Source organism: Hyaena hyaena, unplaced genomic scaffold (genome assembly GCF_003009895.1).
Source record: "Hyaena hyaena isolate Hyena2069 unplaced genomic scaffold, ASM300989v1 scaffold_96, whole genome shotgun sequence".
NCBI lineage: Eukaryota > Metazoa > Chordata > Mammalia > Carnivora > Hyaenidae > Hyaena > Hyaena hyaena.
The window spans coordinates 2936354-2960678 of record NW_024080729.1 but is presented as its reverse complement, the minus strand read 5'-3'; positions in this window follow the sequence as shown (position 1 = coordinate 2960678).

Sequence of the window (24325 nt, the reverse complement as noted above, 5' to 3'; positions counted from 1 at the left end):
AACGCAGAGCAATATGGAAGTATCCTAAAAATGTAGTGTTTGGTGGAAAAAAAAAAGTGAGAAACAGAATGAGATGCACCAAAGAACACTATGTAAATGAAGAAGATAAACAGGCAAAGCGACAATGCTGAGTTTGTAAGAATACATGGGAGAAGATACATATTCAACAGACAAGCAGGGTTAGTTTGGGAGAGGAAGACACACCTGGGATAAACACACATAACACAGGGGTGCCTGCGTGGCTCAGGCAGTTGAGCATCCTACTTCGGCTCAGGTCATGATCTCACGGTTTGTGGGTTCGAGCCCTGTATCGGCTCTGTGCTGATAGCTCGGAGTCTGGATCCTGCTTCACATTCTGTGTCTCCCTCTCTCTCTGCCCCTCCCTTGCTCGCACTCTGTCTCTTTCTCTCTCAAAAATAAATAAACATTAAAAAAAAAGTAACAAAAAAACCCCTTGTATAACCCATGCCAGAGGGAGCCTTGCACAGGCAAAAGATGTACGATGAACTGTCCCTCAAGGCCAGGAAAAAACAAAACAAGCAAAACAACAATCAACAAGAAGGACACAAATCTCTTCAATCTGCAAATATCATTACACGACAATGAAATATCAGAGCTATTTCCAGTTGAAACCAGGAAGAAAAGATAGAGCCAATTATCTCATAATTGCTGAACATTGTTCCGGGAATTTCTGACCAACACATCAAGACCCGAGATGGAAATAAAAGTTATACATAAAAGGTAACTAGGTAGGTAGATGGATAGACAGATAGATATAGATGCAGAGACGCACATATGCATAGATACGAATTGTATCAGCTTACAATTTAGCTAACTTCTGACCGTAGAGCTACTTAAAAAAAAAATCTTTTCAAATATTTTGTCAGGTTTCAGCCAGGACTCACAGTAAATATTCCTCGTGGTATTGAACAACACCAGGGACCCAAGAGGCATTCCCCCAAAGGCTGTGAGAGATGATACCTGCCAAAGAGCTGAAGCCACTCCCAAAGGTAAATAAATAAAAGAAAGACTTAGGAAGCCACCCCTCCCCCACAGAGGGCTGGCAATAGACCCTTCCTGCAAATGGGTTGCAACCCACATTTCTGTCAAGCCATATTTTGGGACTTCCAACATAATGGTTCCCAAGTTCTTAGGACACAAAACAAGAAAGTAACAGCTACCTGGGAAGAAAAAGGATCAGTAACCAATGGACTTGGTTTTGGGAAGGAAGAGACAATGTGAAATTTTACCTTCCTCTCTCAACTGAGCAGGACAGAGGTTCCGGAGGCTGACCCTCGTGAGAATTCTCACCCTTTGCTGGCTGTGGTCAGCTTTCCTATGATCCCATCTACAGGATCTAAAGCGAGTGGGGTTTAAAGTATAGAGAGTATGTGGGGCTCCTGGGTGGCTCAGTCCTTTGAGCGTCTGACCTTGGTTCAGGTCATGATCTCATAGTTTATGAGTTCAAGCCCTATATCAGGTTTGCTGCTATCAGTGCAGAGCCAGCTTCAGATCTTCTGTCCCTTTCTCTCTGTCCCTCCCCCTCTTGTGCTCTCTCAAAAATTAAAAAAATAGTAATAATTAAAAATTTTAAAAACCCAGAAATTTAAAAATATATGTATTAACTACAGAGTGTGGCTCTGGTATCTAGTCAGAAATTGGAAAGCTTTTCCATTCACTTTATTTTATTGTTTTTAAGTTTAGTTATTTATTTTGAGAGACAAAGAGCAAGTAGGGGAGGAACAGAGAGAGAGAGGGAGACCGAGAATCCCAAGCAGGCTCCACACTGACAGCAGAGAGCCCGACGCCGGGGTCAAACCCACGAACCATGAGAACATGACCCGAGCTGAAGTCAGACACTTAGCCAGCTGAGCCACCCAGGTGCCTCTCCATTAACTTTAATTTTAATTTCCCTTGACCGTTTCCGGAAATCACTGGTAGCAGTTTACCAGAAAATCCCTCAGATCCCGTCGACCCTGGGAGGGGCCTACGGGAGGGCTCTCTTTCAAGGGTAGACATGGGGCATCTGTAAGACAACCAACAGCCGACTTTTGTTTACAGTCACGTAGCCTCTTCAGAGTGGAGAGACCACTCAGAGGATGGGTAAGAATAACGACTCAGGCGAAGGAAGAGTCGAAGGAATAGCAAAGGGACACGAGTCTCACGGCCTTTTGTGTTAAGTACCTCATGCCTTTAATTTTTCTTTTTTTTTTTAAATGGTTTTTATGTTTTTATTTTTATTTTTTTAATCTTTATTTATTTCTAGGAGAGAGAGAGATAGACAGCGTGAACAGGGGAGGGTCAGAGAGAGACGGAGACACAGACTCCGAAACAGGCTCCAGGCTCTGAGCTGGCAGTCAGCACAGAGCCCGACGCAGGGCTCGAACCCACGAACCGCGAGATCATGACCTAAGCGAAAGTCGGATGCTTAACCGACTAAGCCACCCAGGCGCCCCTCATGCCTTTAATTTTTCATTGACCTTTTGCGATGAATATTTCAATGAAGCTATTTAGGACATTTGAAGCCCTTTGGGGGCTTCTGCATGCCAATTAAAATAAGTGTCCCATGTCCCCTTCTGTTTGATTTGGGAACCCTTGCTTTCGAACACATTTTTTTTTCTTTTAGAGGAGAGAGAACACGTGAGCAGGAGAGAAAGGCGGAGGGAAAGAGAGAGAATTTTATTTTTTTAATGTTTATTTATTTTTGAAGAAGAGAGAGACTAAGCATGAGCAGGGGAGGGGCAGAAAAGAGGGAGGCACAGAATGTGAAGCAGGCTCCAGGCTCTGAGCTGTCAGCACAGAGCCCAATGCAGGGCTTGAACCCACGAGCTGTGAGATCATGACCTGAGCTGATGTCAGATGCTTTACTGACTGAGCCACCCAGGTGCCCCAAGAGAGAGAATCTTAAAGCAGCTTCCATGCTCAGTCAGCACAGAGCCGACTCGGGGCTTGATCCCACCTGAGATCATGACCTGAGCCAGTATCAGGAGTCAGATGCTCAACCGACTGAGCCACCCTGGTGTCCCTCGAGTGCACTTTTTAAACGAATGATCCTGTCAACTGGAACATTCCTCATAATGCCGGTGTTCCAGGTTGTCTTCCGTGAGATTAGCACATGCACATGAGGAGAGACCATAATTGTTTTAACATAAAACCAACCATAGTTGCTAAGGAGGCATCCTTTAAGCCATCCTTAAAGCACTTAGATGACTGGATCCCAATTTTGGAGCTGTCCTGAGACCAAAGGAAAAAAAAATCTTAGGTAGCCTAGGAGACAGGTTTGGGGTTGAGACTTCGGTTTTGTCTGACAGTGTGCCTTTCACAGATACTCCTTTTTCCCGACAGACGGCCGCTGCCCAAGTTATCGGACCTTTGACTAGGTGTCCCTCGTTGCACAGAATTTTCTTGCTGGTGGCAAGTGCCCCACCATGAAACTTGCTCATCCGTGATCCCCTTATCTTTACTCAGCAGCCTTGTGCTTCGGAGATGGCTCTCTCTCTCACAGAAAGGTGGTAAGTGCTCTAACAGCGTCAAGGTGCTCAACCCATGCCCGTTGATTTTCGTTTAATCTTGCTCTCAGGAAAACTCACAAGTTTAAATCTAAACCAAGCACATTCTAATTCATAAACCAAGCACATTCTAAATTCGGAAACCAAGTGCATTCTAAATTCAGAAACCAAAAGAGTACTCACCAGAAGGACAATCTGTCCTTATCCAAATCCAAAAAAAAAAAAAAAAAAAGTGAGAGGAGACTCACAAAACCAGAAGCAGAAGGCTGCTCATGAAAGCAATGAGCTCAAGGGGCTCCATGCAGGCAACATGCTTTTTTCTGAAGCTCCTCTTTCCTGGGGCGGGAGGGTCATGGCTTTCTGATCTCACTTCTGACACCATTGAATGTCAACCTAAATAAGGAGGTCAGCTGAGACATGCTCAAATTATCAGAAACTTGAGTTTATTTTGGAACAGCAGAGGAATTACAATTCAGGAAACACATGCTTTAACAAGCTGTGGGGGAGTCCGCTGAGGGTTTGGGTTGGGCTGTATTTCCAGTCAAGCAGCACAGAGAGGGAAAGTGCAGCCAGAGTCCAAGCAGTGGGTTCACTGGCTTGAGGATAGGGAGAGATTCTTGGCAGATGTTTACTGATTAGGAGATAAGTCTTGGTCTTCTCTAATTCCGGCATTTCATGGTTCTTAATTTCTGTTTTTCTGAGTGTCCGTGTGTGAGTCTCCATTTCATATCCTTTGGTTCGATTTTAGCTTGAAATCCTTTCATAATATAGATACAGATAGGCAATATTGTTATCACTTGTAGAAATATAATTATACAGCCAAAAAACTGGAATCAGTTAAAAATGTTTAGAATTAAAAACACAAGGGGCGCCTGGGTGGCTTAGTCGGTTAAGCGTCCGACTTTCGCTTAGGTCATGATCTCGCTGTTCGTGGGTTCGAGCCCCTCGTCTGGCTCTGTGCTGACTGCCAGCTCAGAGCCTGGAGCCTGTTTCAGAGTCTGTGACTCCCTCTCTCTCTGACCCTCTCCTGCTCATGCTGTCTCTCTCTCTCTCTCCTAGAAATAATAAAACATTAAAAAAAAATTTAGAATTAAAAACACAAGAGCCTGTGTGCGAAATAAATACACACACAAAATGTCAAGTTTTTCTATTTAACCTTATTTACAATCTTTTCTATTTACTATTTAATTTCTGTATAACCAGCTAGAAGGTGTGGTGGCAGAAAATATTGCAGCCACAACAGCAGTGTATGAAGATTGTATGAGAAGAAGTTATGAGATCTATAAGCAGTATGAAAGATGTGAGAAAATACAGAAATGTCCATATTCTTGAAAGGAAAGCTTATTAAATAAAACCTCCAATTCTCTGCTGGTTAATTCATAGTTTATCATAGTTTCAGTTAAAATTCAAAAAAATTGGACAGAATTGGAATTTAGAAACTGGCAACTTTTCTTTGGCTGTATTTCACTAGAAAACTAACAGGTAAGTTTACTGTAAAATTTTTGGAAGATAAAAATAACTGAGATAAAGAAGGGACATTTTCTCTGCCAGATATTACATGTATTATAAAGCTAAAGAAATAACACAAGCATGCATCAACAAGAATTCATGGACAAATCAAGCACAAGGAAGTAGATAGCTCTGAGACCATTCCAAACAATATATGAATTTTATGCATGAGAAAGCAAGCTCACAAACCAACATGAAGAAGTGGATTATATAGAGAATGGTGTTGGAGAAATTAGCTGGAAGGTGGGGAGGACCCATTTCAATCCACTTTATACAGTCGTATATGATAATTTGCAGATGGGGCGCCTGGATGGCTGAGCCGGTTGAGCATGTGACTCTTGATCTCAGTGTCATGAGTTCAAGTCCCACGTTAGACCTAGAGCTTACTTCAAAACAAAACAAACAAAAAACCAAAAACAAATAATGAGAAGAGTCGAACATAATGATAGATTTGACTTAGCCAAAATGATAAACTTCCGCAAATCAAAATCACTATCAAAGGTTAAAAGGCAATTAGCCAAACTAGGAAAAATTATTTGCAACAAATGATACAGGCAAACGGTTACTCTCCTTATTTTATAAAGGATGCAACAATAATTACACATTTAAAAGTAATCAGTAAACACATAATACATGTTCAACTTCATTGTTAATGTAGAGCTACACCTTGTATACACTGTTTATTTCCACTTATATATGTTATGACACATTAAGTAGAAAACTCGGGATATAAAATTGCACATGCGGAATAATCTAAATGATATTATAACATACACGTGTTGTTTTAATGGAAATATAATCACTTAAATATTTTAAATGACTTTCATTTGGAATGGAATTATAGGTGATCATTTTTTTCTTTTGCCAAATGTTCCACATCTGCTTTAGTACATATATATTATTTATATGCTCCATTTTTTAATGTTTATTTTTTTTAAGAGAGAGACAGAGCATGAGCGGGGGAAGGGCAAGAAAGAGAGAGGGAGACACAGAATCCAAAGCAGGCTCCAGGCTCTGAGCTGTCAGCACAGAGCTCGATGTGGGGCTCAAACTCATGAACCGTGAGATCATGACCTGAACCAAAATCAGACACTTAACCGGCTGAGCCATCCAGGCACCCGTATATGCTCTATTTCTGAAAACTGGTTAACAGTATTTTCCGGGCTTGGTCCCCCACCAGGCAAACTATAGAAATGGCTGCCCACTTTGGTAAAGAGGTGTGAGGGGTGGATTCCTAGAGCTACTCACTCAGTGACAGCTTCTAGGTTGTTGAGCCCTGTGGAAACTTCCTTCCACACAGGGCTTCAGACATGCCACCCTGGGTCTCTCAGTTTCACAGAGAAACTCAACCTGCAGGCCAGACTTTCTCTGTCATGACCGCGCTCCCAAAGAGAATGCCACGTGGGGCTCAAGCTCTCCAGACACTGAACAAACCCAAAGCAGGCCTTCCCATCTGAGAGCGTTGGTGGGCGTTTCCCACCAGCCGAGGCCAGGGAGTGGCAACAACAGAGGGGAGGAGGAGCTTGGAGTAGGCCCTCGCTCCTCAGGAGCTGATCCCCTGTCCCAAAGTGCCTGTCTACTTCCCCTTCTCTTAAGCACCCCTGTGTCTTCTGCAAAAGGGCCCCATTATGCCCATCTTCCAGCCAGCTCTGAACTGCCTGAAAGGCTACAACTTAGGCTCCAGGCAGCTTCATTTGCAAATATGAGATCATGCAAATTATTAGAGAGAGATTTGCACCATGTCATGACCAATTCCAGTAGCCAGAAGGGCAATGAGAGCAGAAGCAACCTCTCTGTCTCTCTCTCTCTCTCTCTCTCATTCTCTCTCTCACTGGGTCCCTAACTGTAGTGGGTTGAATAATGACCGCCCCCAAGAGGATATGACCAAGTACTAACCCTTGAAACATGGGAATGTGACCTTATTTGGAAAAAAGTCTTTACAAATGTAATTACATTAAGGACCTCAAGATGAGATCTTCCTGGATTTAGAGTGGGCTCTGAATCCAATGGCGATGTCTTTAGAAAGACAGAAGAGATTTGAGAGTCGCAGAGGTGCGTGTACAAACTGAGAAATGCCAGGGCTTGCTGGCAACTACCAAAATCTAGAAGAAAGGCATGGAACCGATTGTCCCTCGAGCATCCAGGGGGAACCAACCTGCTGAAACCTTGATCTTGGGCCTCTGGCCTCCTACAAAAGAATGAATTTCTGCTGTGTGAAGCCTCCAAGTCTTTGGTGGCTTTGTCGCAGCAGCTGCACAAAATGGATACGCTCTCTCTCAGACCCAGCTGTTCAGCAGTCTGGGTTCCGGAGCCCCTGCCAGAACTCTCATCCAGGCTCGTGGTTCATCTGCTCATCTCCCCCGAGTCAGGACCCCCCTGGAATATTCCCCTTCCTGCTATAAGCAGCACTCAGAAGGGCCCTGGGTCAATCGCCTTGAGGGTCCTGCAGAAGGGTGCGCCCCAGACAGATGATGGTGCCGTCCTGCTACCTTCAAAGCGTTTTACCTTCATGGTCCTAAAAACTAAGAAAATACAATGAGCTACAAGGGAAAATAATTAATGTTGAAATAAAAAACCGTAAAGCCAGTATCAAAGAAACCAAAGCCGAGGCAAGACATTACTCACAGGACTGTCTGACCTTAGTGACAAGGCTCTTAGTCAGCTCTGACCCTTCCCGCTAAGTCCAAGACAGGACCAGGCTCTCACCTGCAGATGTTGTCCCCAAGGTGATCGCTGAGGGCCAGCCCTTTCTGAAGGCTTTGGAATTCCCTGGGGAATTTGATCAGCTGTTAGCATCTTGGGTACTCGGCCCAAGCATTTCAGGGAAAAGGCGGGCTTTTGTGCTGGCAGGTGACAGTCCCTCAGTTGATAAGGAAGATCACTTCACTCCTACCCTGGAACCGGAAAACAAGCAGTCCAGGACAGACTCTTGAAGGTCTTATCAAAACAAGAGCCTGCTGATGGGCAGGCAAGCCCGTGGGCCAACTTTGCTGGGAGTGCTGGGAGCAAAGCAGCTTCCTTCGAGAATAAATGTGTCTGTGACTTAAAACACTGGAGGCTGCAGGCCACATAACACCTCCCCCACCTTAGAGATAGCCATTGTTTTGAATAAGCCCTTCTGAGATCTCTTTCTACTAGAAAATAGTGTAGCATCACATAATGTCACTATTATGTTCACAGATAGAAACATCTAGTACACACTGTTCTACAACTCGTCCTTTCTTTTATTATTATTATTATTTTTTTTTACTTTGAGAAAGAGAGAGCGGGCGAGCAGGCACACAAATAGGGGAGTGGCAGAGAAAGAGAGAGAGAGAGAGAGAGAGAGAGAGGATCCTAAGTAGGCTCCATACTCAGCACAGAGCCTGATGCGGGGCTCAGTCCCACAACCCTAGGATCATGACCTGAGCAGAAATCAACAGTTCAAAGCTCAACTGACTGAGCCACCCAGGTGCCCTGCCCCCCACTCCCACTCGCCCTTTCTTGTTTATGTTCCTCTGGTGGTGGTGATTCCACAATAAATTGTTTCTTAAGGGAGTTTGGGCCCAAAGAGCAGGGGAGATCCCTTCTTCCTTCCAAGCTCCAAAGAATTTCTCTTTTTTTCAAGCGAGTGAGTGAAAGGGTTCAGAACTCCAAGAGAGAGTCAATACCCAGGACAGGAGTTCAGCAGCATCCCTGTATTTCCCGTTACCCACATTGGCTTCTCAGCCTTCCACTAATGACCCTTCTCCTTCCAAGAGCTGGAGTGAAATTTACAGGCCCCACTCCCACCCCTACCTAGACAGGCAGGGGTGTGGGGAGAGGGGATGAGGGGGTGGATCAGAATCAGTTGTCTGGCAGTTGGTCTCCGCTTCTCTCTCCAAGGTAACACCCTTCCTTCTTTTAAACCTAAGGTATTTGACCATTAGGACATCCAAGTTCAATGTTTCCTTTCTCACTGGGGGCACTGAGAGGTGAGTAAGAGCCTTGTGACTTCTTGAAGGACTCGAAATCTGGAGAATATATTGTGCTTCCAGTCTGATTTCTTGATAATAATTTCTATCAACTCTCTTGCAGAACAAAATAGGATTTCACTGTATTTATTTATCCAAACCCTAATGTTAGCCATTTGGGCTTTTCCCAAGTTTTTCTAATTGTAACCTAGGGCTTCAGAGACTATCTCTATGAGGATATTTTTGCTTGTCTGTGAGAAGAGCTCTGAAAGGTGTTTTCTCAGAAACAGAATGGCCGGTCACGAGGGGGACATTCCATTTTTTGGCAGGCCCTACGGAATTTCCTTCCAGAACTTTGCAGCTCTTTACCCCTCCAGCCGTGGTCGCTGAGAGTGGCTGGGTCTCCACACCCACACCCTCCATGGACACGGGTCGAGGTAGTTTCACCATAAACATCGTTGCTTCAGACATCTCTACCGCAAGCATTTTCACTGCGTAACTAAGTAGCTGAAGGCAATGTTGCCATAAATGATAAAATAATGCAAAACGAAAGGGGGACATTTAAAAAGACATAATGAGATATGAAAAACATGAACAGAATCGCCACGAGGCAATTTGTCATAAAAAATAAAATGACAAAAAATACAAGAGGCACGTTCATTAAAAAGCATAATAATGAAACTTGAAAATGAATACTGGAATTAAAAATATTGCGAAATACAAAATATTTGAATACATTCAATATACAGAGCGTAGATTCACGGCAACACAAAGAATACATTTTATTTATTTTGCACAAAGAATAGAATTTATTTTTGGATGGTACCTAAGCATGTGCCTGCCTTCAAAGTCTCTCAACCATAGTAATGCAAGACCCCCAGGGGATGCCTGAAAGCTAGGAGAGTACCCACCCCTAGATATATGATGTTTTTTCCTATCCTCTACCTATGACAAAGTTTCATTTATCAATTAGGCACAATAAGAGACTAACAACAATAGCTATTAATAAAATAGCTAATAATAAAATAATCACAACAATATATTGTAACGAAAGTTATGTAAATGGGGTCTCTTTCTTTCAAAGTATCTTGCTCACCTTTCCTCTTGGGATGTTGTGAGATGATAAAATGCCTACGTGAGGAGATCAAATGAGGGCAAGGACATAGGTGCCGTGACAAGGCATTAGGCTACTCCTGACTTCCCGACGACATAGGAAGGAGAATCGTCTAATTGTCCGTTTCCACCAAGGTCAAGACTAGGGTAAATGAAACCGGGGTTAACCAAGGCTGAAAAGTGAAGCTCCAGATAAGGGGGGACAACTGTATCCATTTTTTTTTTTTTTTTGCTCGTTGATTTGTCTCCTCATGATGCAATCGCAGGTTTTCTTTTGCATTAAAACTTATTTTCATTAAGAGAGGTATCAGTTTCCAAATACTAGGATGCATATTTGATTTTTAAATTTTTTTAATGTTTTTTATTTATTTCTGAGAGAGAGAGAGAGATAGTGTGAGCAGGGGAGGGTCAGAGAGAGAGGGAGACACAGAACCTGAAACAGGCTCTGAGCTGGCAGTCAGCACAGAGCCCGACATGGGGCTTGAACCCACAAACCGAGAGATCATGACCTGAGCCGAAGTCGGACGCTTAACTGACTGAGCCACCCAGGCGCCCCACTAGGATGCATATTTGTAACCGAGCCCTGTGTTGCGTCCTGAAAACCTTCCACACTGTTCTTCGTTCTTGGCGTGTTGGTACACGTCTGCTGACAGAAATGTGGAAGAAATTCCAATGCTGTAAAGCATTTACAACTAAGCGTTGTGATCACCAGAACTGATAAGGTATCATTTTCTGACGTATAGTATGCGGTCTGCTTTCCACGCTATTTCACACTTGCCAGTAAACTTTCTCACCCGAACTTATTATCAAATAGGTATACATAGTTGTTATCACCGACTATTTTAAGACCACCATCTCTGCTCAACGCTGTATAGACCATTACGAGGGCTAGCAAAGTTTTATATAACATATAAATGGGAACTGTGTCCATGGAGAAACAAAACCAAACATCAACCAGTTATTACTTTATCTTCTATGGCAAAATCACCTTATGGCCAATTAGTTATGTGACAAAAACGTTTGCAGCGAAAACTCTTGCAGCAAAGATGCTTACGGCAAAAAATACCGGACACAGTAGACACCACTGAGCCTGTTCACTGTTCTTGATCTGATGAGCTGCTCTTATTTCTGATTTGCTTTTAATTATTCATGAAGCAAAGCATCTTCTCAAATGCTTCTTACCACTGAGTGTGTTCTTGAGTGATTGGTTCTTAAGTGAAAAAAAATTCAACATATTGAGTTATATTGTTTCCTCCAGGAAGTGCTCATTATTCTCAAGAGAATACGTGGAAACTCTTACTTCCTGGAACACACAGGAGTTTCGCGCTTCCTGTAGAAAAAGAGACTATTCGTTTCAGCAACAGCCAAACACAGAGCACTTGAAGTCATATCCGAGGACTCATCAAAGGAAACCACTTCTGGTTTCAAGGGCTTGTGTTCCCCGGGCTTCAGAGGTAAATTTATAGACCCCACACACAGGAAGAAGTCATTTCACACTCCAAATATAAATTTTACACAAGAAAAAGAGACAGAGATCATCAGTTGTTTAGTTCAAGTGAGTTTTGAGCCAAACGAGATGTCAAAATCTTGGTATAAGGGGGCTCGTCTTGTTTTCAAGTTTTCATGTAAATTCTAGTTAGTTAACATATAGGGTACAATTGGTTTCAGGTGTAGGATTTAGTGATTCATCTCTTACATACAACACCGATGCTCATCCCAACAAGTGCCCTCCTTAATGCCCATCACCCATTTAGCCCATCCCCCACCCACCTCCCTCCATCAACCCTCCGTTTGTTCTCTATAATCAAGAGTCTCTCGTGGTTTGCTTCCCCCTCTCTCTTTTCTTCCTTCTCCTATGTCCATCTGTTTTGTTTCTTAAATTCCACAAATGAGTGAAATCATATGGTACTTGTCTTTCTCTGACTGACTTATTTTGCTTTCCATAATACACTCTAGCTCCATCCCTGTCGAAATCTTGCAAATGGCAAGATTTCATTTTTGTGATGGCTGAACAATATCCCATTGTGTGTGTGTGTGTGTGTGTGTGTGTACACACCACATCTTCTTTATCCATTCATCACTCTCTCCATAGTTTGGCTATTGTTAATAGTGCTGCTATAAACATCGGGGTGCATGTACCCCTTTGGAATCTGTATTTTGGTATCCTTTGGGTAAATACCTTAGTAGTGCAATTGCTGGATTATAGGGTAGTTCTATTTTTGATGTTTTGAAGAATCTCCATGTTGTTTTCCAGAGCGGCTGCACCAGTTAGCATTCCCACCAACAGCGAGAGGGTTCTAAGGAGTCTGATCTTGATGGATTGACCCCATTCATGTCCGTCCCTTCCTTTCCCCCACAGGCTGAAAAACTGCAAAGTACACTTCCCACCCTCCTTTGCTGCTAGAGCTTCAGATGTGAACGAGGCTCTGACATTAGATGCTGTGGCCCAAGATTTGGGAGGAGCAGGTGAGATGGGGTGTGGGGACAAGCAAGGTCAAGAGAAACTGTTCTTCAGCATTCTGGCATTGTGGGCACCTCTTCATGGAGCAAAGGTGCCCCTTGATGTCCAGGTCACAGGAATCATGGTGGTGTTCCAGATCATTCCTGGGGGCCACGACTCAGAACCCACTCCCTTACCCCTTCTGATGACTTTAAAAGCCTCTAATTCTTTTACTGCTATAATTAGCTGGCATAGCTTCTCTTTTCCCCAACTGAACCCTGACTGATACAGCTCACGAACTCTTATCTCCATAGAGCCAGGCAAGACCCAGGAAAGAAAAGCACAGACAAAAGCCAACTCTGCCTTGAGTCATGCTTATTATGGGTTTCCTAATAGCACTCTGGTCAGATAACCTCATCCCTGTAGAAAATGTGAAATGTGCAAAAAAGACCAAAGAACAAAATAAAAATCATCTGTTACTCCACAAAGATCAAATATCGATGGGAAGAACACGTTCATCCCCACAGAGGTGCAGTGCTAATGGGCTTGGCTGTTGCTGCTCATTTGCACACAGAATCACTGCCTCAGCCAAGGGGAACCTGGGCTGATTTTGGCAGCTTACACTTAATATCGAATCCAACACTACAGAGCAGCTCCCAGCCCCTTCCCAAGAGTAAGGGAGAAAAGTTGTGGCACCACAACGTGACAAAATACTCTGTCTCCTTGTTCTAACCACTTGGCAATAGTACCAAGAGGCTGAGTATCTGTACTCTTTCCCTCTCTAATCACCCCCGTGTCCCCCATTCCTGGAGAGGGCCCTCCATATCCCTCTAGCCCAAGTTACAACCCCAAATCGACAAAGTCTCTTTATTTCCGCTGGGCCTCTTCTTTCCACCTTTCATCCAAGGCCACAGTTTCACTCTTTTGCGTATGGATACCCACTTGTCTCAACACCATTTGTTGAAGAGACTATTCTTGCCCCCACTGAATAGTCTTGACCTTATCAAAAATCAATTGCCATTGACATATGGGTTTATTTCAGGATTCTCAATCCTATTTCATTGATCTGCATGTCTATCCTTATGCCAGTACCACACTGTTTTGGTTACTGTAGCTTTGCAGTAAGTTTTGAGACTGGGAGATGTGGGTCCTCCAACTTTGGTTTTCTTTTCAAGATTGTTTTGGCTATTGTTTTGGCTATTCAGGGTCACTTGCAGTTCCATATAAATATTAGTATCAGCTTCTCCATTTGTGTAAAAAAAAAGTTGGAATTTTGATAGGGATTGTACTGGATCTGTAGGTCAATTTGAGAGTACTGCCATCCTAACAATATTAAGTCTTCCAATCCATGAACATGGGATGTCTGCCCCTGTCTTTAGGTCTTTAATTTCTTTTAGCAATGATTTATAGTTTTGAGAGTATATTTCTTATTCTTTATTTGAGTTTATTTGTAAGCATTTTATCCTTTTTGATACTATTGTAAATAGAATTTTTCTAAAATTTCACCTTCAGACTATTTGTTGTTAGTATATAGAAATACAGTTGACTTTTATAGATTGATCTCATATCCTGCAGCCTTGTTCAACTCACTTAACTGTTCTAATAGATTTTTTCCTCTGGCCTTTTCATATACAATATCATATCATCCATGAACAGACATCATTTTACTTCTCCTTTTCCAACGTGAATGCCTTTTATTCCTTTTTCTTGCCAATTTCCCTGCCTAGAATCTCTGACGTGAGGGGGAAAGTATCTAATCTTTCACCGTTAAGTGTGATTTAGCAGCAAAGTTTTCATGGATGACCTTTACCAGATTGAAGTTCAATTCTATTCCCAGATATGAGTATGTTTATCATGAAAGAATGTTGAATCTTGACAGGTGATTCTTCTGTGTCTGTTGAGATGATGATGCGGGTTTTGTCTTTCACTGTATTGATATGGTATATTACATTTATGCTCAAAAGCTCTTGGTGTATGGGTGTATGGATTTGAGAGAAAGGTAGAGCTGTATTCCAATAGTAGACCTCTAATCTCTGACAAGAGGAGACTGTACACAATGGAATCAGTGACTATTACCGAGAATATTTGATGTCACACAGTTAAATCCCCTGAGCACCAAAGCAACAATTCCCTGATTTGTCCCAGACAAGGGGCCCCCCCTGCCCCCCCGCTTTCTGTTTGAAAACCTCTAGTGATAAGAAACTCACCATCTCGGAGAGAAAGAAGTGGCAGGCCTGGGAGCAAACTTGAAGTGTGCCAAACAATTCTTTGACAAGGGTCAGAGCGTTCTTCATTGTGTAAGATAGACACCCCAACTCAAACCAACTTAAGTGAAAGGAGATTTGTTAGAAAGCTATTGGGGTTGTCAAAGAATCGAAGGAAGCTCTTCAGGGATCGGGACAGCTCAGAGCTCCCAAGGATTGGAAATGGAAAGCAGGCCCTGTCACAAGTTCCCCTCATCTCTTTGCTTCTCGGTCACCCCCTCATGGCAGAGGCCATGACCACCACCAGCTTGCAGGTGCCAACACTAGTCAGAAAAATGCCAGGGAAAGACTCTGATTAGCCAGTTCTGGGTCACATGCCTTCTCTGGAACAATCACTGTGGTCAAGGGAATGAGCTTCTCTCAATGGCCCCGCTTGAGCTGCAGGGCCTTTCCCCACTGCCAGGGGCAGGAAGCTGTGATGGAGCAGGAGAGAAGTGACTCCCAGGGGCAAAATCAATTATTACCAGGAGGATGACAAGAGGGGTACTGGGCTGACACCCACATCATCCCTTACGAATCTCTTTTGGGCATCACCTTATGAAGATTCATTCTTCAAGTAGAGATGTGATATTGAAGGAAATTTGAGGGAATCCCTTATCTCCACTGAAGCATCATCAGGTGACTTTATCAATGAAATGAGCCATAACACAGAGCAGCTTACAGGGCTAGGACCCAAGTTGGCACATGTATTAGTTTTCTAGGGCTGCCATAACTAAGTACCACAGACTAGGGGGGCTTAAACAACACAGATTTGCTTTCTTACAGTTCTGGAGGCCAGAAGTCCAAGATCAAGGTGCTGGCAGGGCTTGGTTTCCTCTGCAGAATCTCTCCTTGGCTTGCAGACAGCTCCCTTCTCTCTGTGTCTTCACAGGGTCTTTTCTCTGTGTGCACATTTCCCTGGTGTCTCTGTGTCCTAATCTCCTCTTCTTGTGAAGATACCAGTCAGATTGGATTAGGGCCCACCTTAATGGCCTCATTGTCCTTTGTTCCCTCTTTAAAGGCCCTATTTCCAAATACAGTCACATCCTGAGGAATTGGAATTTAGCACTTCAAGAGATGAATTTGGCGGGGCATGGGGAGAGACAAAATTTTATCCACAGAAGGAAGTTAGAAGATATGTAGCAAGTGATACTTTATGAGATTACTTTTATTTTGGAGCCAGAAAGAGAAACATGCCTTTGAGTTCCCAGGAGAGAAGTCAGGTAGCTTAGGACAACCAAGATACCATTTGCAGTTGGAGAGGCTACCAAATGTCAGTTGAACAGATTTTCTGCCCAGCCCAACTCATATTATAGATGATGAAGCTGTGGTGCAGGGAAGAGGTCTAACCCAAGGTCACACACACTAATCGCCCATGCAGAACAGCCAAAAAGCATGGGGGTCACAGTGCATGTGGCAGAGACAACTGTCCACCAGAGAGTCCTTTCTATATTGTGAGGAAAGGCACCCAGTCTGGGACTCCATCCCCAGCCCCTCTGCATCTATGTGTCCAGTTATAGCGGTCAGGACCACAGCAGAAAACAGAAGGCACACTCCTACCAGACAATTATGAAAAATTTCATGATGAGACCATTTACAAGGATGCATGCAGCAGGGAAAGCAGCAAATTGAGGGTGAGTTTCCTGGGGCTGCCAACAGTGGGCAGTGGTTACCACCCTTCAGTCTAAAAGGGCGAGTGGAGGAACACAACTCAGAGGGAGGGACCTATGGAGAGGGCAGTGACAGAAAAGTGGCCTTTAGTAGAAGAACATAGCCAGCTTATGGAGCTGGTTGGGACTGGGGGAAAGCCCCCAGTTGAAGAGGGACTGGAAGAAATACATACCTTGGCCACACTCTCCACTTTTCCTGCCAGTGACTTCCTTGACCAAACCCAACTCCAGTAGGAGACAAAGGAGCCCACTGGTGCCATCCATGCAGGCCAGTCTCCTGGCCACGGAGCAGGACAAAGAAAGCTGGAAGTGGCGTGAGTAAGGGCAGAAAGCCATTCAGTAAGAGCAAGGAACGTACCTGTATGCTACTTGCCTGAGTTCTGACAATGGAATGTGGGCAGAAATGATGGATGCCTCCCTCTTTGCTCTAGCCCACAGAAACACCCTCCCAATCTTCTATGCTCTCCCCTACCTGCTGGCTGGAGGTCAAGTCCCCACAGAAACCACATGAAGAAGATAATAGTGGTGCCTCCATTAGCCTGAGTCCCCATATGACTTTGTGGAGAAGATGCCCTCCCCATCCCACCAACCAAACTTTGCATGACTCAGAAACAAACGTCTACCATGTTAAACCACTGAGATTCCAGTTTATGGGCTACAGTTAGTGTCACCTTAACTAATAGAGTAGAAAGCAGATTAATTGGGACTGACTTCTTAGAAAGGAGCTGGATTTTGATCTGGGAGTGTCCAATTCACCATAAAGTGAAATGAATAAATTTGTATTATCAGAAAAGCCCTTTGTCTGGCTGAAAATAAAGATGTGGTTGAGCCACCGAGCCTGTGTTTCTGCTATTTCTTTGGGGACCTGCCGTTGGCTCTGGCTCAGATGTTCTTTTGTCAAATGTCAAATGTCCCTTTCTCTTTTGGGGGCTGATCAAGATCCAAGCCAGCGAATTATTCACTCTTCAGCCAGGAAAACATAACATTCTTTATTGCAAATCATTTTAGAGTTTGCGCAAGGCTGGACTTGGGCCCATCTGCTCCAAAGGTTGGAAAGGGCCCTGGATGAAAGCCAGGACCCCAGGCCCTCGGGCTCCCTTGACATCTCTGATCTTCAGTGGTCCCATCCCTAAAGCAGGATCAAATCATAATCCCCATAATGGATGGTAGGGAGAAAAGTGCTTTGTAAAATCCTTCAGAATCTGGATATTTACACACCATCTCTAGCCACCTCCAGCCACCTGCTCCCTGATAATCTGAGATCTACCCTCCATCCCAGGCCACAGGTAGAGAACGGAGCTTGTCACTAGTGAGAGCATGTGACTAAAGGGAAATCCCTTCCTGATAAGAACTGCTGGGATTTCAAGAGCCATGTTTAGAGCTCTGGGGCTTTCCAGCCAGAGCACTTTCCGCAAGACTCAGTACTTTCTTGAGTTGAGATGTTCAGATGGGCCTGACCTGGAGAGTCAAGGCCTGTTCAGGAGAATTTATGACTTCATTGGCCTTTGCTTGTGGTTCCCCCCCACACACCCTCGGCAAAAGAGGGAAATAGAGACGAGTAGCTCTGGGTCAATCTGCTCATCTCCTCCCGGCCTGTCTACATTATTCATATCCATTAGGATTGCATCTGATTGATTGCACATAACAGAAACTAACAACGGTGTCTATCTGAAAAAAAAACCACTCAGAAAGTCTGTCCCACTTTCACAGTGGGAACCACTGGCCAAGGAAAAGGGGGAGAGATGGACAGACTATAGCAGGAAATTGCTGTAGGTGAAAACTTGCTCATACTTCCACATTTGTCACATCCCTGATGGCTCAATTTAAAATTGCACCCCCCCCCACTTGACTCTATTGTATTAAAATTGCACTTGACTGTATTGTATTTTCCTTCCTGGTACTTACCACACCCCCTGACATCAGATGCAGTATTTATTGTTTACTTATCTGTCTTCCCTAGTTTCTAGAACAGTGCCTACCTTACAGTAGGTGCTCAGTAAATATTTGTTACATAAATGAATACATCATGGCATTTGCAGTTTCTCAACAACTGAATGTGGCAAGTAAGGTAAAGGATATTGTTAAGCACTTTACAGATATGGAAACTGAGGCCTAGGAGGCTGACTTCACAAAAGCCACCAGAGAACTCAGGTAGCCCCGGTCCTTTTGATTCCTAATCAATCACCCCCAAACCCCCACCCTGGGCAGTGCATGGGCAGGGAGGAGAGAGGTAGAAAGGCTTTTGACCTGCCCCTGGCCTGTGTCCCAGATTTATGAAAGATCTCATCTGGCCTCTGCTCAAAATTTATAAACTACTCAGGGGTAAGGTGATAAGAGGAGATAATAAGTTATTCCCAACAAAAAGCCTGGGACTAGGGATTATAGAAACCAGTGGTCTGAGGGTTGGGAAAGGAAAGGTGACATTATCACTGAACAGGTAGCTTTTTGGTCCCCTCAGTTCCACCCCCAGTCCCCCCTTACCCCTACTCTTTACTCTGCTCCCAGAGGTGGTGAGTTCCCCATCTGCGGAGGTGTTTAAGCAAGGGCTGGATGTCCACTTATGGAGTAGGCCTGGGTTGGAGATTGGTATTCACATCGGCGGCGGCGGAGATGGCAGGCTCACAGCGACACAGAACAGATACAGGCAGTGGGCTCCAAACCGGCACCAAAAAGAGTCCTTGCGCCACCTGGTGGACATGACTTCAAACTTCAGGCCTTTTCCGGGAGAGAAGCCCGCAGCCTGAGTGCCCCCAGAATCCTGCGTTGTGAAGACAGAATAGAGGCTTTACCAGTTTCACAAGGACCTGCATCCGTTTGTAAGAACTCAACATGGCTTCAGGCACCAGCAGGCTTCAGAGAGGCCACTGGGTCACAGGACTCAGGACCTGCTCAGGCATGTCCCCGGGTTTGGAGGGGACACATCCCCCCTAAACTTTATTCCAGACTCCTGGGAAGAGAAATTGAGAAGCCACCTGGCAGGAGGAGGCTCATTTCTTCATTCCGCTTGTCTTTGGATTTGGGAGCGATGGGGACGCTTGGGTGGTTCAGTCGGTTCCAAGGATTTGGGAGTGACCTTGAATTGTCTTTGCCAGGAAGTAAAACTCCCCAGTTCAGTTCTGCATGAAACTCTGTGAAACCACTCACCACAAAAAAAAAAAAAAAAAAAGTAACAACAATTTTTAAAAAATTCTTTTAGGGGCGCCTCAGCTCAGGTCATGATCTCACGGTTCGTGGGTTCGAGCCCTGCATGGAGCTCTGGGCTGACAGCTCAGAACCTGGAGCCTCCTTCGGATTCTGTGTGTGTCTCTCTCTCTGCCTCTCCCCCACTCACCTTCTGTCTCTCTCTCTCTCTCTCTCTCTCTCAAAAAAAAACATTTAAAAAATTTAAAAAAAACTTTTAAAAGCTTTTTGCCCCATGGAGATCATATTCTGAAAGATTCTGTGTGCCACAGTGCATATTTTCATCATGTTTATTATCCTTTTGCATCATTACTATCATCAAAGGGGCCTTTACAATGGCCAGCGGGAGCCTCACCGTCACCGTCACCGTCACCGTCACCATTACTACATGGTGTTAGTTTTAATTGAGCAAAAGCGCAGACATTTGCAAGCTCAGTGGGCCAGGGCCGTCCCATCTGAGGGGAGGCTAGAGTCTGCTCAGCCCCCTAGAACACTGAAAGGGGCTCCGGCTCCCAGCCCAGGCTTCCCTCTGCTCTGGGTGGTGATGGGGGGGGGGCGAGAGGGGCGGGCGCCCTGCCCCCCACTGAGCCCTGCCCCAGGGGCTGGCAGCCCCTCTCACTACTTCTCCTTTTGGTTTCACTTCAGTTCTGGGAAAAAGGCATGGTTTTAACGAACCATTCATCCCAAGCCTGGTCCTGGGCGTCAGAGGCCGGCCCGGCTTCCGGGAGGTGGGGCAGGGGGCCCAGGACCAGGGTGACACGCTGCTCGGTCATCTGGTGGGTGAACACTTGAAGGCTCTAAACAATGATTTTTCCTCACAGCCTCAGTTGTCCTGTAACTGATGTGCAGTTGGCGCTGTTGGGAACCCAGAGGTCCTCATGGGTCCCTCACGGGACAGCCCCTCCCTGTCCCCAAAGGCCGTCTCCTCACCCTCATGAGGGCGTCACCCCCAATCCTGGTCTGCTTTCCTGCCTTAGCAAGCAAGGTTGAGCCAAGCACATAACTCAGGGACCCCTTTGCCCTCCCCCAGGCACAGGCCTCTGCAGTCAGCCTTGCCCCCGATCCCCCCGACCCCCCCTCGGCTCATCGTGATCAGAAAGCCCACAGCCCCACCGCACAGCCAGGCCCTCCAGAAATGGGGCAAACAGGGCAGACGCCCATAGGATCCTTTTTTTTTTTTAAGTTTATTTATTTAGATGGGGCGCCTGGGTGACTCAGTCGGTTAAGCGTCAGACTTCAGTTCAGGGCGCGATCTCACCGTTCATGGGGTTGAGCCCCTCATATAGGGCTCAGTGCTGACAGCTCCGAGCCTGGAGTCTGCTTTGGCTTCTGTGTGTCTCTCTCTCTGCCCCTCCCCTACTTGTGCACACACACTCTCTCTCTCTCTCTCTCTCTCAAAAATAAGTAAACAAATATTTTTAAAAAAAAATTTTTTAAGTTTATTCATTTTAAGAGAGAGAGCACGCCTGAGCAGGGGAAGGGCAGAGAGAGAACCCCAAGCAGGCTCCATGCTGTCAACACAAAGCCCAACTCGGGTCTCAATCCTGAACCGTGAGATCAGACCTGCACCAAGATCAAGAGTGGGACACTCAGCTGACTTAGCCACCCAGGTGCCCCGGATCTGCCCCCCCCAAGAAGAATTCACCAGTGCCACTTTGTCCCCCACTGTCTCCGGTGGGCATGCTTCTCACTGAACCCCTCCCCGGGAACAAAGTCTTCTGTGTGACCTTCCCGGGGGCAGGGCCACACTCTCTGTATGCCACCAGCATCCCTTCCCATATCAGCAATGAACTCACAAGGATTTCAGAATTTTAAAAAATTCGGTTCATGATTAAAACACTTTTAAAATATGCACATTCTGATTCAGAATGACATACTTTTTAATTTTTTAAATAATTTTTTAATGTTTTATTTATTTCTGAGACAGAGAGAGAGACTGCATGAGCAGGGGAGGGTCAGAGAGAGAGGGACATACAGAATCTGAAGCAGGCTTCAGGCTCTGAGCTGTCATCACAGAGCCCAACGTGGGGCTCGAACCCATGAACCCTGAGATCATGACCTGAGCCGAAGTCTGACACTTAACCGACTGAGCCCCTATAATTTTTATGTTTATTTTTGAGAGAGAGAGGGAGACAGAGTGTGAGTGGGGGAAGGGCAGAGAGAAGGGGAGACATAGAATCTGAAACAGGCTCCAGGCTCTGAGCTGTCAGCACAGAGCCCGACATGGGGCTCGAACTCACGGACTGTGAGATCGTGACCTGAGCCAAAGTCAGATTCTTAACCAACCGAGCCACCCAGGCGTCCCCAGAACAACATACTTATATATATATTTATTTATTTATTTGGGGGAGAGCGCAAGCAGGAGAGGAGAGGAGAGAGGGGGACAGAGGATCTCCACCCAAATCTTGGAGCTATCCCAGCAGCAGCTTAGTTCAGAAGTCCCCCTGAGTGGCCGCGCCAGCACAGAGGAGGGGACCTGGAGCCAGGAGCACCTTCACGTTTACCCCCAGATGCTGGACAGTTTGGGGTATCAAGACCTTACGCTGCAAATGTGTATGTTTTCTGTTCATCTCCATAAAACTTCAGAGGGAACACTTGGGTAGAAAATGTGGGTTAACCTCATGGGGAGGGACCAGAGGAAGAAGCCAAGAAGGGTCATCACTGCCAGGCTCCTCCACGAGACAGACAATGGGTCACCAGCATCAAGATGCCCAAGACGCGGCAGGGTCACCAGGATTGAAGGAAATGCTAGATGTCGTCACCTTAAGTGTTACACGTCAATCTCACCTCAGTAAAGCCAGGGGGTGTCGAATTTCCTTGCGAGGGAAAAAGACTTATTGCCAAGAATCCACGTGGCAGAGAAGATGGAGAATAATGAGCCCGTGCTCCTGTGTTGGTGCTGTAAGTGGCTTGACTGGATGGAGCCAGTGACTTGTGTCATTTATTTCAATAATGAACGTCTTAACATACTCACTTTTTAAATAAATTATTTATTTACTGTTGGTTTTAATACTATCTGGCAAAAAAAAAAAAGAAAAGACAGACATGACTGGCTACTTTTTCAAATCACGAGGATATATTTCCTGCTTTGTAAAATGATTTATGAGGAAGTCCATGTTGACACGTTTCCAGTGACCCGCCACTTTTCAAGATTCTATGTAAAAAATGGATGTAAACCCAGAGTCTCCCCTGATGCCAGGGACACAGCAAGTGATCAATTAATGCTGGTGGAGGGAAGGGCTGAATGAATCCTCAAGTCCTGGCACCGAGGTGTGTATCTCAGACCAGGCCTGATGTGCCTGGGGAGATGGGGGAAGGGTGGAGCTCCCCCGCCCAGGGCTTGGGGGGGGGGGGGTAGTAGACTCTGCCCGAGCCCAGGCCCCAGTGGCCAGTGATCTCAGTCCTGGGCGAGACTCATCACCCTGGGTAAAGACATAATCACTGGGATGTGCAGCTGGTAACAGCCATTAGCAAACACAGCAGGCAATTGCTGAAGTAATCTATGAGAATACGTTAGGAGTCAGCAGGCTGGGCTGGGCTGTGTGTCCTTGAGCAAGTCACTCCCCCTCTCTGGCCTCAGTTGCCTCATGAATAAAGGGAGAGTCTGAGACCTGGGTGTCACGATCTCACGGTCAGTGAGTTCGAGCCCCGCATTGGGCTCTGTGCTGACAGCTCAGAGCCTGGAGCCTGCTTCTGATTCTGTCTCCCTCTCTCTCTGCCCCTCCCCTGCTCATACTCTGTCTCTCTCTGTGTCTCAATAATAACTAAATGTTAAAAAATAATAATTAAAAACAAACAAGCAAACAAACAAACAAAGAACGGTCTGGACACGCTGATCGTAACAGGGTTTCCCAGCCCGGTTGTGTAGTTCTGGGTTAAAGAGGATGAGGAAAGCTACGGGGCACGGGTTCATCCTGGAGCAAAGTCGAGGAAATGGAACAGTCTGAAGGAAGGTGACAGTGGCCAAGGATTTTCCTATCGAACCTTTTGGCCAAGGCCACCCGCCCGCTGGCCTCTGCTGTGGATTGGTCGAGGGCCCTGGGGCGGGACTAAGCCCGGACATGAGCCCCGCTCACGAGCGGTCACGGCTTTGAGGACCAAAGTCTGAGAATCCTTATCAGCTTCTGCACGGTGATTCAAAGCCAGTTCAGGCTCAGCCAGAGGGGGATTTCCTGACCTGCTGGGGGCAGGAGGCGGAAGCGGTCTCCTCCTTCCAAGAAAGAAGATGTGACTACGAGAGGTTCTGTTTTCAATGAAGTGAAAACACCCTCTTCCCCTTCTCCCCCAGACCTTACTAGAGGGGTCGCAGGGCAGAGGCTCTGACCACCTCGGGAGACCCCACCCAGTCCTGGGGCGGTGAGGGGGTGTTCAGAGCACAGAGAAGCTGAACCGACAGCACAGAGGCATTTTCCTGCTTTAGAGCAGCTTTGGGTACGCAGAGTCCTCTTGGCTAACACGGATTATGTGCTCCTTCCAGAGCAGGCGCCCACTAAGCATGTGGCAAACTCTGCCTTGGGAAGATTTCTTGGGGTAGAACCAGCTTCTGCATCTTGTGGGTGAGAGGCCTGAGGCTCCAGAGAAGTGAAACAACTTGCCCAAGGTCACAAGGCAGGTGCGGGAACAGGAGCATAGGAAACCACAGGTGGGGAGGGAGGGGCCATCTTCCCTGGGTCATTGCCACAGAAGCACCAAGGCACTGAAAACTCAGGAAACGGGGGCAGGGCCGGGT